The sequence below is a fragment of the Salvelinus fontinalis genome, chromosome 7 (assembly GCF_029448725.1).
Source record: "Salvelinus fontinalis isolate EN_2023a chromosome 7, ASM2944872v1, whole genome shotgun sequence".
Taxonomy (NCBI): Eukaryota; Metazoa; Chordata; class Actinopteri; order Salmoniformes; family Salmonidae; genus Salvelinus; species Salvelinus fontinalis.
The window spans coordinates 27,362,769-27,378,546 of record NC_074671.1 but is presented as its reverse complement, the minus strand read 5'-3'; the positions used below and the strand labels follow the sequence as shown (position 1 = coordinate 27,378,546).

General features: G+C 40.6%; 1 protein-coding gene across 4 annotated transcripts in view; it reads left to right on the top strand.

The window, feature by feature from the left end:
* Positions 1–347: 347 nt before the first annotated feature.
* The window catches only part of LOC129859326 (RNA-binding Raly-like protein), a 154,199-nt gene continuing 138,768 nt past the window's right edge, over positions 348–15,778 (top strand). For 2 of the 4 annotated variants that reach the window (XM_055928959.1, XM_055928957.1), the window contains exon 1: positions 348–1,307. The gene's annotated coding sequence lies outside the window, so the exon portion shown is untranslated. The remainder of the gene's footprint in view (positions 1,308–15,778) is intronic. The other 2 variants (XM_055928958.1, XM_055928960.1) reach the window with 2 other exon arrangements.

Here is a 15,778-nt window from a genome sequence, read left to right as displayed (position 1 = left end):
ATCTTGTATTTTCAGTTACTGAAGAGTTAAGTCTACTGTTCACATTCAGTGCATGCTTAGTCTGATTACCATTGCTGTATGCTACTTTACCTGTGCAAACTCTACAAGACACTCTTGGTACACTTGTAACAAGAGTGGCTTATACCAAACGAAAATAGCCAATATCATACAGTAGACCTACTTGGCATTACAAATCGATGGGATACAGCAACAATCACGTCCAAATGACTGCTAGATAGTGAAGGAAGCAACCAGAAGTTAAAAGAACAGCCTTGACGTTACGTAGGCTCTGACATCGAGTGAGCGCTGCATCTTTAAAAAGAAAAAAAATATAGAAGAAAAAACACAACCAGCTCAGTCATAACTGTAGAATGATAAGGACTACCTCTTTTACTTTTGGAGAGCGGCGAGCCGTTCGGAGAGTATTCGGCTTCAGCTGTTCTACGCTAGTCGCTCATTGCTGGATGTCGGGCTGATTCTGAGTCACATGACAGAACCGGAGGCTGAGATCTAGAGAAAAGCACATCATTTCGGGCTTGCACGGCCATACTGTATTTTGTGCCATATCACATTTTTATTGCAACATTTTACTCCCGCTCGGTGAGTACATTTCCAATGGCTTTTTCTAAGCATTTTTTGTCTTTTTAATTACTCTTTTTATTTTTCCTCCTTTTGCTGGTGTTTAAGATGATATTTGAAGTGGTGGTTTTTAGCGTTTTTCCATCCAGGCTTCAAGTTTTTAGCATGCAGTGATTCTGAATCATGTGTACCGAGATGGGTAACGGTTTGCATCGGGCACTGGAGATTCGTGCTTGCAGTCTTGTGAAATCATGAAACTGGTTTTTCAACCAAGCGGGTTGTCAGTCTAATATTTTTCTAATGTAGTTTTACTGGTGGTTTTCAAACATTTTTATTTTTTGTTTCTGTCGACTTTTGCTGTTGCTATGCTTTGCTTTGTATTTTGCAGTGTTGTTTATACGAGTTTTGTGATTTTGGTGTCTCGGTGCTCACTGACCAAGCCTTTGCTTTTATTTTGGTCCTCTTTTCTTTAAAGGAATCCTTTTTAAACCTGATGACGTTTTAACTTGAAACTTTTCTTGCAGCTCACTGATCACAGGTTTGTTTCTTTTTGTGTTTCTTTCATTTTTTCGATTTATTATACTTTTGCAGATATCAGTGTCAAGTATTTTTTGGAAGTATCATTTTTCATAGATGGTGCTGAGTGGACGAGGAGTGTTTTGATTCTTGGGTCAATGCGTTTTTGTTTTGTGTTTCAACGAGGATGAACAGACATTCTCCCTTTGCAGGTATATAATGAGTTGATTAGTTGTCACACCTTTAGTGCCTGTGTATTTGCAATAAAAAGCAAGGTGGTCCAGAAATATGCACCTGTGGCTGATGTATTATTTTGTGAGGGAATATTGCGTTTATTACAGTATAGGCCTGATGCATTTGAAGGTTGTCTGAAGGTTTTGCACAATAATACTTGGTAATAGGCCAACTCAATGAAAACGAATAAAAACCACATGCAGGTTGGTACAGTATAATGAGTTTCCGTCTGATCAACAATCACCAAGTCGCCGCATGAAGATGGTAGAGGATAACACTTCTGATGTAAGAATGTAAGTACGGTTCTCTGAAATTCTACCATGGTCCCGATAATAAATACAGCAGATCCAAAGTCTATTGCTCACTTTATTAAATATGCACCATATGACATACCGTAGCCTATAGGCTATCCAGGCTGTTGCACCGATACAGTTTAGCTCCGCGGAAAATAAACCGGCGCTCGAGCCAATTACATCCACATTTCCTTCAGAGTGCATCATTGTGGATTAGATGAAGAAATGAGTGAGAAAATAATTGGCAATACAATGCACGCGCATAGGCTACCCTGTGAACTAGTGGTACTTAAACAATGCGTCCGTGCATGGTCTTTCTGTTGAAGGCAATCCATTTCGATACAGCTTTTAAAGGCTATTAGGGATGGACTTTATTCCCTTCACCCCCTCCCCTCGCCAGTCATGGTCTGTTTGTGTGGTTCACACTTGTAGTCAATCTCTTTGTTATGATTGCAGTAGTGTAGGTACACTGTAGAGAGGTGTTGCTATGTGGTTATTGTGATTTGGTCTAAATTAGATTATGATTTGGCATATTTGTAGTAATAGTAGCTATAGGTTACTGTTTACATAGTAACAGCCAACTCCAAAATGCTGTATAGGTATCATAATCTATCAATAAGATGTATGTACCCTCTGTAGGTGTTGAAAGGTATTTCTGCCATATTGATAAAAAATACCTCTGACACGTCTCCTGCTGGGCGTTGTGATGAGGCTGCATTACTTCCTGCAGTTGTTGTGTCTGCCCTCTAGGCAGCTCCCCTGTTATCTGGGCCCAGCCAGCCTCGCACAGCCTCGCTATAAATGAAAACTGAAAAATATGATAGCTCATATGTGAAGATACCTTGGCTCTCATCATGAATAATACCTCTGACAGGAAAGTCCTGTTGACATACAGTTGAAGTCGGAAGTTTACATACACCTTAGCCAAATACATTTAAACTTACACAATTCCTGACATTTAATCTTAGTCAAAATTCCTTGTCTTAGGTCAGTTAGGATCACCACTTTATTTTAAGAATGTGAAATGTCAAAATAATAGTTGAGAGAATGATTTATTTCAGCTTTTATTTCTTTCATCACATTCCCAGTGGGTCAGAAGTTTACATACACTCAATTAGAATTTGGTAACATTGTCTTTAAATTGTTTAACTTGGGTCAAACGTTTCGGGTAGCCTTCCACAAGCTTCCCACAATAAGTTGGATGAATTTTGTCCCATTCCTCCTGACAGCTGGTGTAACTGAGTCAGGTTTGTAGGCCTCCTTGCTCGCACACACTTTTTCGGTTCTGCCCACAAATGTTCTATAGGATTGAGGTCAGGGCTTTGTGATGGACACTCCAATACCTTGACTTTGCTGTCCTTAAGCCATTTTGCCACAACTGTGGAAGTATGCTTGGGGTCATTGTCCATTTGGAAGACACATTTGCGACCAAGCTTTTAACTTCCTGACTGATGTCTTGAGATGTTGCTTCAATATATCCACATAATTTTCTGTCCTCATGATGCCATCTATTTTGTGAAGTGCACCAGTCCCTCCTGCAGCAAAGCACCCCCACAACATGATGCTGCCACCCCCGTGCTTCACGGTTGGGATGGTGTTCTTCGGCTTGCAACCATCCCCCTTCTTCCTCCAAACATAACGATGGTCATTATGGCCTAACAGTTCTATTTTTGTTTCATCAGACCAGAGGACATTTCTCCAAAAAGTACAATCTTTGTCCCCATGTGCGGTTGCGAACCATAGTCTGGCTTTTTTTATGGTCGTTTTGGAGCAGTAGCTTCGTCCTTGCTGAGCAGCCTTTCAGGTTATGTCGATATAGGACTCGTTTTACTGTGGATATAGATACTTTTGTACCTGTTTTCTCTAGCATCTTCACAAGATCCTTTGCTGTTGTTCTGGGATTGATTTGCACTTTTTGTACTAAAGTACATTCATCTCTAGGAGACAGAACGCGTCTCAATCCTGAGCGGTATGACGGCTGTGTGGACCCATGGTGTTTATACTTGCGTACTATTTTTTATACAGATGAACGTGGTACCTTCAGGCGTTTGTAAATTACTCCCAAGGCTGAACCAGACTTGTGGAGGTCTGCAATTTTTTTTTCTGAGGTCTTGGCTGATTTCTTTTGATTTTCCCATGATGTCAAGCAAAGAGGCACTGGGTTTGAAGGTAGGCCTTGAAAGACATCCACAGGTACACCTCCTATTGACTCAAATGATGTCAATTAGCCTATCAGAAGCTTCTAAAGCCATGGCATCCTTTTCTAGAATTTTCCAAGCTGTTTAAAGGCACAGTCAATTTAGTATATGTAATCTTCTGACCCACTGGAGTTGTGATACAGTGAAATAATCTGTCTGTGAACAATTGTTGGAAAAATGACTTGTGTCATGCACAAAGTAGATGTCCTAACCGACTTGCCAAAACTATAGTTTGTTAACAAGAAATTTGTGGAGTGGTTGAAAAACTAGTTTTAATGACTCCAACCTAAGTGTATGTAAACTTCCGACTTCAACTGTACTTGCGTGCCTTCAACTGTACTTGCGTGTCCATGATTGTGTGTGTGTGTGTGTGTTTTGTTTGTGTGTACTGTTCAGGAACACTGCACACAACCCAACTGGCTGGGTCAAAATAGTCCAGTGTGTGTTGTGTTGTATTTATCCAGCGCTGGGTTACTAAATAACCCAAATTGATTTGTTTTTAACCCAGCCAGTTGGGTTTTTGGGGGTGTATTCAGAATATTGTTGTCGTTTTATCCCATGTAGCCATTGAAAAGGTTAAGGCTTCTAACTCTGTCAGTATATTCTGTATCCATGAAAATGCTCCTTCCTCAGATCCCCATGTCATCAAAGCTGCAGGGTGTGTGGTACAGGAATCAAAGAGTCTTTCAACAGAACTGTCTGATCTCTTAGAGGATTGGCCACAAGTAACCAATAGCTGAGTCCATGAAAAGGAACTCAGGGCTTCAAGGATGGTGGCATGCATATGGGATAGGAAGCTATTTTCACTTCTGTTACCTGAGTTCCCAGTTACACATCGTGGTGAAGAGAATCAAATTAAAAAGTCATGAAATCACATTCTAAGGTTTGGTGGGAAAGCAGGGCCTGTGAGTTTAGCCTGTGGTATATGAAGGCCTTCATTGCAATGTAGTTATCAATTATTCAGTAGTTCTTCATTTTGATTGTTGAATATTCTTTGCTTCATCTCCTTGGGCTTTAGAGCTTGATATTAGTGAGTGTGTGCATCCTAAATGGGACCCTATTCCTTATCAAGTGTGCACCACTTTTGACCCAAGGCATATAGGGCCCTATATAGTGCACTATATACTATATAGGGGATAGGGTGTCATTTGGGACGCACAGATTGTTCTGTCACTCCTGTTGTCAAAGACACCAGCCACCCAAGTCCTAGACTGTTCTCTCTGCTTCCGCACGGCAAGCGGTACCAGAGCGCCAAGTCTGGGATTAAAAGGCTCCTGAACAGCTTCTATCCCCAAGCCATAAGACTGCTGAACAGTTAATCAAATGGCTACCCAGACTTTTTGCATTGACCCCCTTTTTCTTTGCAGTGACATTCTTGCACCGGCTCTATGCACACTCTCTGGACTCCACCCACACACTCACACATACTGCACTGACACACAAACACACTCACACAATATTTATGCTCACACACACACACACACACACACACACATGCATATTGACACCACACTCACACATAGACACACTTTCACACTCTTCATATATTCTGTTGCTACTCTGTTTATTATCTATCCTGATTGCCTAGTCACTGTTACCCCTACCTACATGTACATATTACCTCAACTACCTCGTACCTCTGCACATTGACTCGGTACTGATATACTCTTTGTATATAGTCTCGTTATTGTTATTTTATTGTGTTACTATTTCCTTTCTTTTTTTTGCTGATCTTTTGTTACTCTGCATTGTTGGGAAAGTAAGCATTTCACAGTAAAGTTGTATTCAGTGCATGTGACAAATATATTTTTTTCTTCATTTTTTATTGCTCATTCTCAGCCACTATTTTTTACCTTATATTGGCTCTGGCTCCATTGTCTATGTATGGCAATCTCCCATAAATAAACAATTCCTTATTATGAAAACAAACTCCCATATTTTGCACTCCACTCATATCTTAATGAGTGGTTGGATTATAAATGAGTAAAAAAAAATGTTTCTCTCAATGAGGCGTTCCTCTTCTTAGCTCCATTCTCCTTTTGAAGAGATAAACAGCTTACCCATTCCCCTTTTTTTTTTAACCGTTATGTACCTCGAGGTCCCCTTTTCTTAGCTGTTAATTTGATAAGTGAAAGGATATCTCACTTAGTAATCATATTCTATACAATTAAACCCGTATCTGAAGAATTGGACCGGACTGAACGACTTTTCAGTGCCAATTATGTGGAACCATTTGAGTTATAATTCTCCACTTAAATGAGCCGTTCGTGACACATTGGGACTCAATTGTGTGTGAGGATTACTGATGAAATAGTGGTTTTAGAACAAATGACATTTTATTAGTTCGTTAATATCGTGATTGATTATGGAAACTCATTTAGAAAGACACTCTTATCCAGAGCTTCCCATGTTAGTTTTATATTTTGTTTTTAATGATTGTGTATGCTGAAGGTGGTAACTCAATAGCTTAATGCTTACTTCTGGGCAAGTTTATCCACATACTATTGCAAAAGAGCTTCTGAATAGACACTACTGAAAAAGGCAAGTTGTCATTCAGTCTTGATATTGCTGTTGTCGACTGTGGACAACAGCAGTCAATTTTGTGCTGCATTACGGGGAGTGACTGAATCATCCCCCCATGATTTGACCTCTCTGTTTAGGACAGTATGTCTCATCTGTCTGTCTTCATGGCTCTTTATAAGGTTGACCCCTCACTTACCCCCATCTATCTGGAGCTAAAGCACACTGCAGCTTTCTCTTCTCTTTTGAATGTGATCAGAGTAGAGCCCCACAATATTGATGATAGGCCTACTCTATATCTACCCGACAGAAATATCAACTCTCTCTCTGTCTCTTTATTTTTTTATGTCGCTCTTGCCCCTGCTGAGTAAGTGTGTGTGTGCGTATGAGTGTGAAAGAAAAGAATAACTGAAAGCACCATGTCACGCTCCATTCATTTTGGGCCTGGCAAATTAGGCATTGCACATAATTTCTTTCTTTCCTTCTTTCTTTCTATTCTGTATCCCCAAATCCACTCTTGGGATGATTCCTAAATGAGTTTTGTAGAAAGAGAGATCATATTTGCTGCGAGTTTTAGTCTTCTTCATCCGTCAGACCTAATTTACTCTCTTCTCTATTATCATTGGGTTATGACTGGTGTCATATTTCAAATAGTTTGATTTCTCCCATATCCACCAGCATGGGACCAGGGATGAATACACACCAAATACCCAACAAATCATAGGGTACAGTACACTTAGTGAATTGCCTTTATGTGTGCCAATACATTTACAGTATATCACACATTATCTGTCCTTGCTTGGAAAATATTTATCATTCAAAGTTATTTCCCTTTGCTCACAGATTCCCTGAATCTTAAACAGAAACCCAACTGGCAAGAGACCATCCATTTTTGTCATTTAACATTTTCTATCGGGGGGGGGTTACAGGTACAAAAAAACAATTTAAAAAATGCATAACCCCAAACCATTTCTCACCTCATTCAAGGAGCTATCGTCGTTAATTAACATAATATATGCAAAGCATTGAATATTTAAATTATGCACTGTGAATTTTGTAACTTTGGTTCAGAAGCATTTAACTGCAGGGCACTCCCACATCATGTGAAGGAATGTGCCTTCCTAATTTAGGGGACACAGTAAACAGTTGCGAGTTGGGGTTCAATATCATCGTAAAACGTTTCCTTGGTGTTAGATACAGTCTGTGAACAAACTTGAAATGTATACATTTTGCTTCGGATTACGGGATGACAAGGTCATATTTTTTACCATAGTCTCTTCCAGTTAAAGGGTTGTTCAGATTCAATTAGATCTGTGGACCATACTTTAATGGCTAGCTCAGAATATGAGCTTTCCAAAAGTTATGTATATAGTATAGAGATCAGTCCTTTCAGGAGCCCAGATAATTTATAAACCCCATCATTGGATGGTGCGGTAGTTGAATTTCCCAAAGGACAGCATAGCTGACATAAATTGTAAATATAGAAAAACATGAGTTGCCTGGTATTGTGTATGTATCTTTAACATCTTGGAATGTTCAGAAACCATAATTGCTCAGGATATCGGTAAGGGTACGGGTTCCACATTTGGATCATTGGGGGGATGAAAAGGGGTACCCTACAGATCGCAAGGTATTATTGTGAAATATTGGAGTATGGGCATGCCATTTTGATTCCCAGTTACATCGTTTTTCAATTTTGCACCAAAATAGAAATTGTTTGAGCAATAATAGGACCAAAGCGTAGTTTATATTGTTTAAAGGATATATCAATGAAGACAACCTTTGCATTTTATTACGAAATCTGCAGTTTTGCTTACATGGATGTATATAATTATGGTATGTGGGCATGTAGGGTAATTTGCACCACCAAATTAAATAAAACACTGAATTATATGATGTCTATGGATTGCACACCAAGTGCTAACTTTGGCTTGTTCATAACCATAGAGACAGTGATTAAGCGATGAAGCGAATTTCAGGACCATTGACTGGTTTCGTGATAAGGTACTTTGAATCATTGACAGTTCAGGACAATCGACACTGATTTTGTGAAAACTATTTCAGGACCATGGACAGTGATTTAGGGATAAAGCCCATTTCAGGACCTTGGGCAGCACTTTTGTGACATTCTTTTCGAGACCATGGACAGTTCAACGTTAGGGCATTGCATGATAACCCTTTATCAGAACCACGGACAACTCCAATTTCTGCAGGAGTACATTTCTGCACCAAGGACCATCCAGACATAATAACTGTACACTTATCTCTAATTAGAACAAATATACCAGACTACTATATACCAGACTACTGTAATAATACAAAGATAACATTTTCTGGTGAGAGTGAGTGTGTTTGCTTCTATTGCTCTCTCATTGTATATCGATGTGCACATTATTTTATCCTTGCAGCTGATTATATCGGGATTCACTTCATGGAATCAATTTCACAGCCTATTTCAGTAGCATCCCTTCCAAGATCAGACTGAATGTCATTTTAGAGAAGGATTTGTCTCGCTTCAGGTGCACAAGCTTTTCCAATGTATTTACTTTTCTCAATGTATCATATTCGCTTGAAGGGGGGAAAAATCATAATTAATGTGTCAAAGACTTACCCTCGGGCTTGTGTACAACTAGACAGTGACTGCTCAACAGTCTCAACATATACATCTTGTCACACTCTGGATTGTATTATGTTCGTAAAATGCTAGAGAAATGATTGGGCAAAACAAACAATTTAAACACACGCCTGTACGCACGAATGCAAACACACACGCACACACACATACAGTACACACACACACACCGTTGCTAGTGATATTTTGGGAATATGTGGAGTGAATAATGACAACATTCGTGACACAGTAACGCGCTAACTGGTTTTGACAGTCACACACAACACAACTCACCATTTACGTTGCTGTAACAAGCTTTGATGATGACAATGTGTCTTCATGACATGTCTGTGCGCTCTGTCTGGTTTGGGTGCTGACAGTGACTTCCCTGTCTGTGTGTGTGTTCTGTCTGTATTTGAAGTTGACAATCCACGTGTCTCACTCCTGTGTCCTAATGGAGACAAAGATGGTTTCTGACTCAGAGTACACAAAGCTAAAATAATGGTGACATCTCAAGTGTCTTTGACTTCAACACACTCACATTCATCTCTATTTCAGATGTGTTGCCTTCATTCTATTTGGATATATTTATTCCTGCCTTTCTCTACCTCTATCTCCATCCTTTTTTGAGCCTGTCTCAATCCCTCTGAGCCTGGCCATTGGAATACACCATTAACTTAATCTCTTACCTAAAATAGTTGGCTTTATTGAAGGATTTAGTAAACAGTTTAAATCTCAATATTTCTTTATTGTGATGTTGTTATATGAGAGAGTTCATATAGAGCTCATTCCAATATGTCCCTTTTAGACACATTTATTTAAAGTGACGTTTAGGGGAATCTGCTGAATTTTGGATGCTGAGAGCTGGGTCTTCACAACAAATTGTACGTTTGATATTTGGTTGTAAGAGAGTACTCAGTAATGCATTTTCTACTATAAAGAGCTCAGTATTTTACAAAGGGTTCCACCTAAATACAATGATTCTAGGCATAGTAAAAGCGAAGGACTTGATCCATGTTCCTCAAGCACATATCGGACATGGCTATGTGACTGTGTGATATTTAGAGAGTCTGGGAAAGAACAACAAACAAACCAACAAGGAGGCAGATGAGAGGTCTGTGGCCCTCCAGAGCAGGTGGTGAAGGCTGACAGATGCTGCAGAGAAGCACTGAAGCAGATAATGCCCTGCCTGGCTCCCCAGATGACCCCTGGGACCCGATTTAAGGAGGATTTTCCCCCATCTAGGTCAGCTCCATGCTGGCTCTACCACTGGACTCATCTGTTCTGACTAGTTCTGTTGGACTCAGCTGTTCTGACTGGTTCTGTTGGACTCAGCTGTTCTGACTGCTTCTGTTGGCTGGTTCTGTTGGACTCAGCTGGTCTAACTGGTTCTGTTGGACTCAGCTGTTCTGACTGGTTCTGTTCAGAGTATGGTAGTAGGTGCCAGATGCACCGGTTTGAGTGTGTCAAGAGCTGCAACGCTGCTGTGTTTTTCACACTCAAAGGTTTCTTGTGTGTATCAAGAATGGTCCACCACCCAAAGGACACCCAGCCAACTTGACACAACTGTGGGAAGCATTGAAGTCAACATAGGCCAGCATCCCTGTGGAACGCTTTCGACACCTTGTAGAGTCCATGCCCTGACGAATTGAGGCTGTTCTGAAGGCAAAAGGGAGTGCAACTCAATATTAGGAAGTGTTCCTAATGTTTTGTACACTCAGTGCACTACTTTTGACCAGGACACTGGTCAAACAAACTAGGGAATAGACTGCCATTTGAGACAAAGACTAAGAGTTTGTTGTTAGTCAGACCCACTACTATTCAAGGGTTGTTCACTAGACCGGGTTTATCATGGTTTCATAACGTCTCCCCGCTCTTTCATTTCACACTTTCCACTAGATCTAGTGTGTTTCACTGCCTGTCTGTATTGGTTTGAGAGGGAGTGGCGGGAGTGTGAGAGATAGAGACAGTGTGTTACAGTGTTAGGGTTCTTCCTTTCTAGTTAATCTGCCTGTTTTCCATTGGGGTGTCACACCGTGTCATCTCTGTACACCTCACTGTGCCACAGAATCACACCATGTCTTCAAGGTTGGTCACACAGCTGTGCCCATAGACGTTCACCCTCTGTCACCATGTCCCACTATATCTCTATTCTGTAGCGTTCACCATGCACAATGCAATCAAGAGCTAAGATACTCCAATACTAAGAGATTTGCACTTTGCCTTCTGGGGGCAAATGTATCAAGCGTCTCAGAGTAGGAGTGCTGTTTTAGGATCATTTTAGCCTTTTAGATCATAATGAAAAATGTTACATTGGCAGGGAAGACCTGATCCTAGATCAGCAATCCTATTCTGAAATATTTGATACATACGGCACTTACAGTATTTCTGAAATAGAGGTGCTCACTGAGTAAGATATCTCTGCACACTTATGAGGATCATGACCTCAATTTCCAGAGTCTACCACCGGGAAAACAGAGGTTCATTCAATGGGAGAGAAAGAGAGAAGGGAGATGTGTTTGTCTTTAAGCACGTCCAGGAAGCAAACCTTCTCGGCCCTCTCCCAATGGTTCACTCTAGCCCAGTGAAAGTTTATTGGGGTAGTGATCGTTGATTTTACTCCACAGGATGTTGTTTTGAACTGTGTTCCTGATGATGATTAGCCTCAGGGGAGTGCAGGAAGTAGACTCACTTGAATCTGGTGTTTGGACTGATGTAGTATGCTATGACTACTGTGGTGATTGGAATTAGTAGCTGTCCATGAGGTTGATTCAGTTTGTGAACCCTCCGCAATGCTCTTAAAGGGCCCCTGAAAGCCAGGGCTAACAGGGAATGAGGATGTGTTCCAAATGGCACCCTATTCCAAATATAACTTTTGACCAGAGCCCTGTGTCCATGGGGGAAGAGTGGAGAAGTGTCATGGGGGTAAGGATATGGAGGCAGCTAGGGAAGTCAGACATGGATGTGCTGTACACATTCAGTGGTAATGAGAGCCAGCTGGGGGCTGTGAAGGGTAGAGCTATGACTGTGATAATGTGTGAGTGCGTGCGTGCGTGGGAGCGTGTGTGCGCGTGCATGTGTGGGTGGGTGAGGGTTTAAGCATAGCAGTTGCCTCACTCATTTCATTCCGTCTGCATAGTAGGTTCCCTTTCAAACCTATGAAAAAGCCCGACCATCTGGCTGTTCAAAACATCACCATTCTAAAGTGGAACAAAATTGTCCTATGATTTAATTTCCCTTCGCTTAGCACAGCAATTTTCTCTGGGATATCAATAGCTTGTTGACATCTTGCAGTATGCCACAGTCCATCAGGTGACGTGTGTAAACAAGACTCCATTCTCCCTATTGATTTTCTCTCTGTTTTTGACATCAGATGAAACCAAGGTGCTTAGTGGTTATTGTTCTATTAGATGCCAGGAGCTATATTGCTCCTTAATTGTTAATTTCCCCTGTTCAAATGAGTATTTAAAGCAATACGCCATTTTTGCTCCACAAACACATTGACTCAGTTGATGAATATGGCTATGATCCACTGGTATTACGGGAAATGGATGCAAGTGTTCACATTGATTGCAATAGATATATAACAAACCATTAGCATATTGCATCCAGAAATAATTGAGAACATCATCAAATGATCCTCCTCCAAGCATCTCCAATGACTTATGTGCTCTCTGTCTCACACACACACACACACACACACACAATATTATCAGCATTTGATCTCAGGTAATGTGGTCCGCTAAGCCGCTCTCCTGGACATCAATACCGGCATCTGAAGTTATTAAGTGTGTAGGAGGATCTAAGAAAATTGCATTAAACCGTGTTAGTGTGTGTGTGTGTGTGTCTGTGTCTGTCTGTGTGTGTCTGTGTGTCTGTGTGTGTGTGTGTGTCTGTGCGTGTCTGTGTGTGTTCCACATTCCTATCCTTCAGTGCAATTTCAGGTCCTTTGTTGTTTTGATTCAGCTTCCCTCTCACTCTGAGATTGAAAAATCCTATCCAATATGTCCATGGATTAAACCTTGCACAAGGAAAGGTAGTAGAAAGCCATTATTTGTATGTAATGCATTGCTTTGTCTGTTAAGCAAACAGTAGCGCAGGGTGTATTTGTCTCCATCGTTATTATTTTGCTGTACTGTCAAAGACACATGACAATAGCATCGTTAGAGATTACCAACATAATTAAGTAATCAAGCAGACCCATTATGCAAATGGCGCTAATTAGAGACATGGGTTTAAAATAGTCCTCTGAATTAGTCACAACACTTAGATAGTGATCTCTCCAACAAATGTAATCATGGTGCTAATTAGGTCAGTCAATGAAAGTTGAAACAATTTGAAAAGCAATTCCAGTTTCCAATTACTTGTTCAGTGATACTGCCCTATAACTGGGTAGAATGCAGATATAGTACTGTCGGAGGATGCAGAGGGCTCTTTGAGCTTTGAATATGATCTCATGAATATAAGACTATGTTGCTATCATGGACTCAGACATCCTTCATTAAGTGAAGGTGAATGTATTGTGGATATATGGATATTTGTCATGGTTTGATATTCAAAGCACAATGGTGTAAATGTTGTCCTGTCCATGATGTGAAATTCCTGTCCACCCTATTCCCTGTATAGCAGGGGCGTAACTTTTAGAAGTGGGGAGGGACATCACATTTTTTCATTTTTCATTTTGTTATTATTTTTTCCTGTCAGATAAACCCTCCAAACAGCCTACCCGACCGCTCAGAGTCGTCTGCACGGTCCTAAAGCACACCGTTGCCCGTTGTTTTTGTATCACATGCCAATAATAAAACTGGGGCAAACAAAAATGCTATTTCTTTCACTGGGGACATGTTTCCCCCATCCCCAGTGAAAGTTGCGCCCCTGCTATATAGTGCCCTAGTTTTGTCCAGACCCATATGGATACAGAACAAATGCATGCCAAGCAGTCCAATCTAGCTACACCCATTATCAGGAGGACCTGCTAGATCCTGAGTGAATAGTCCATCCTCCTTCGTCACATTGTACTTGTAGAATCATCCCAGTAGGTTAGTCTCCTCTCTATAGCTTATCGTTGAGGGGTGTCTGCGCCCTAAGCGCTAGCCTGCTGAATACCATCAGAATAATTCAATCATTATCAGAGATCTCATTATGGGGCTAGCGCCGGGGCTTTAGCAGTCAAATTCCCATACAGTACAGTGGGTCAAGTGATTGACAGACTGAAGGTTCTTTCAGGGTGAGTTCATCATTAAATTGCGTTTCACTTCCCAGACTGTCTGAGTTGGCATTCACCTATCCAGGCTCACACGTTACTTGGATATTTTTAATCCTCTGTGTGCATTTCTTATGGTAATCTGTTTTATAATCTACAAGGCATGAAGCACTAAGGCAACTATTGCTGTGTATGTATTTCCAGAAGAAGGCCATTGACTATTCACATGAAGAAATAAACATAGAGTGATGAATTGAATATAATTTGTTTTGTTGAGCATCGGTCTTTATTCTCTGTCTCCATCACTTACCAAAGCTCCTAACTACTACTGCCTGAATTTGATATCATTCAATTCCTCGTTCACTTTTCACTTCATTCTTTTCCAACTGCGTTTACACAATAACATTTTTTAGAGACTTCTTCATCAATAGATATTCCTTCTCTGATGATAGAGCTCCTGCGGTGCATACAATAGGCCTTTTTTGGAAAATATCTCAGAGCCCGACGTGTACTGTAAATTGTCACATAAAAGCACTTCGCTCTTGAAATGAAACCACAAGCTAGCTTCAAGGCCTTCCTCTGAAGTTTTGATAGTGGTCCCATCGCGTTAAGTAAGTAAGTAAGTAGGTAGGTAGGTAGGTAGGTGGGAGCGTACTGAAGTTTTCCAAAGAATACACACAAGGGCTCTCCTCATGCAACTGCAATCAGAGAGCTGGTTCTGGATTGTCTCATGAGAGTGCACTCGTGAATCATGGTGTGCATCTTTCTTCATCTCTACACTCTTAAAAATAAAGCTGCAAGTTGGAACCAAATAAGGTTCTTGAGAGCGATGCCATATGGGAACCATTATAGAGTCTCTGAAGAACCATAAATGGGATGGTTCTTTGAAGAACAAAAATCCCAAACCAGAAATATTTTGACCCTCCAGGACCTTATTTGCATATTTCCTTTCAGGTGAATTTTAGAGCTACAGTACTAGTACCAACCCATGACTGTGTTTGCTAGTGACAGAGACATGGTTGTTGCATTCATTCGTTTTCAGTGCTGTAGTGTTCACCAAGTGAGATTCTAAGTGAATATATTGACAATAAAATACAATTTGTTTAAAGGTCCAGAACAGTCATTTGGATTCCCATTTAAAATAGCCTTTTGAGTGACTAAAATATCCCCGTAATATTTTTTTGCAGATAGAAATGCTTGAAATTGGTGAGAAATAACGTCTTCTCTCATGTGTAGCTACCAAGAAGTTTGAAAAGACAAGCTGAGTGGGCGGGGAGCTTATATTAATGAGTTTGCCTTGACTGACAGGTCTTTGAAATGCCTATGTCAACAAACTTGGATGCAGTGAGCAGCATTGCAGTGACAAACTCAAGCGAATTTGGTGATATACAAAGCAATTCGAACATTGAAATTGCACCAATGATATATATATATATTTTGTTATACATCTCCTGTTTGACATGTCTCTTGTGATGCAATTCACAGCAGCACTGACGGATGTGTTGACATGACAACTACGTCAGAGTTTTGAACGATTATTTTGTTCCATGCTGTTCCCTTTTGTTCCATGCTGGCTGAAGACCTAGCTAGCCAGTAACTAGCTAACACCAGACACAGATGGTAG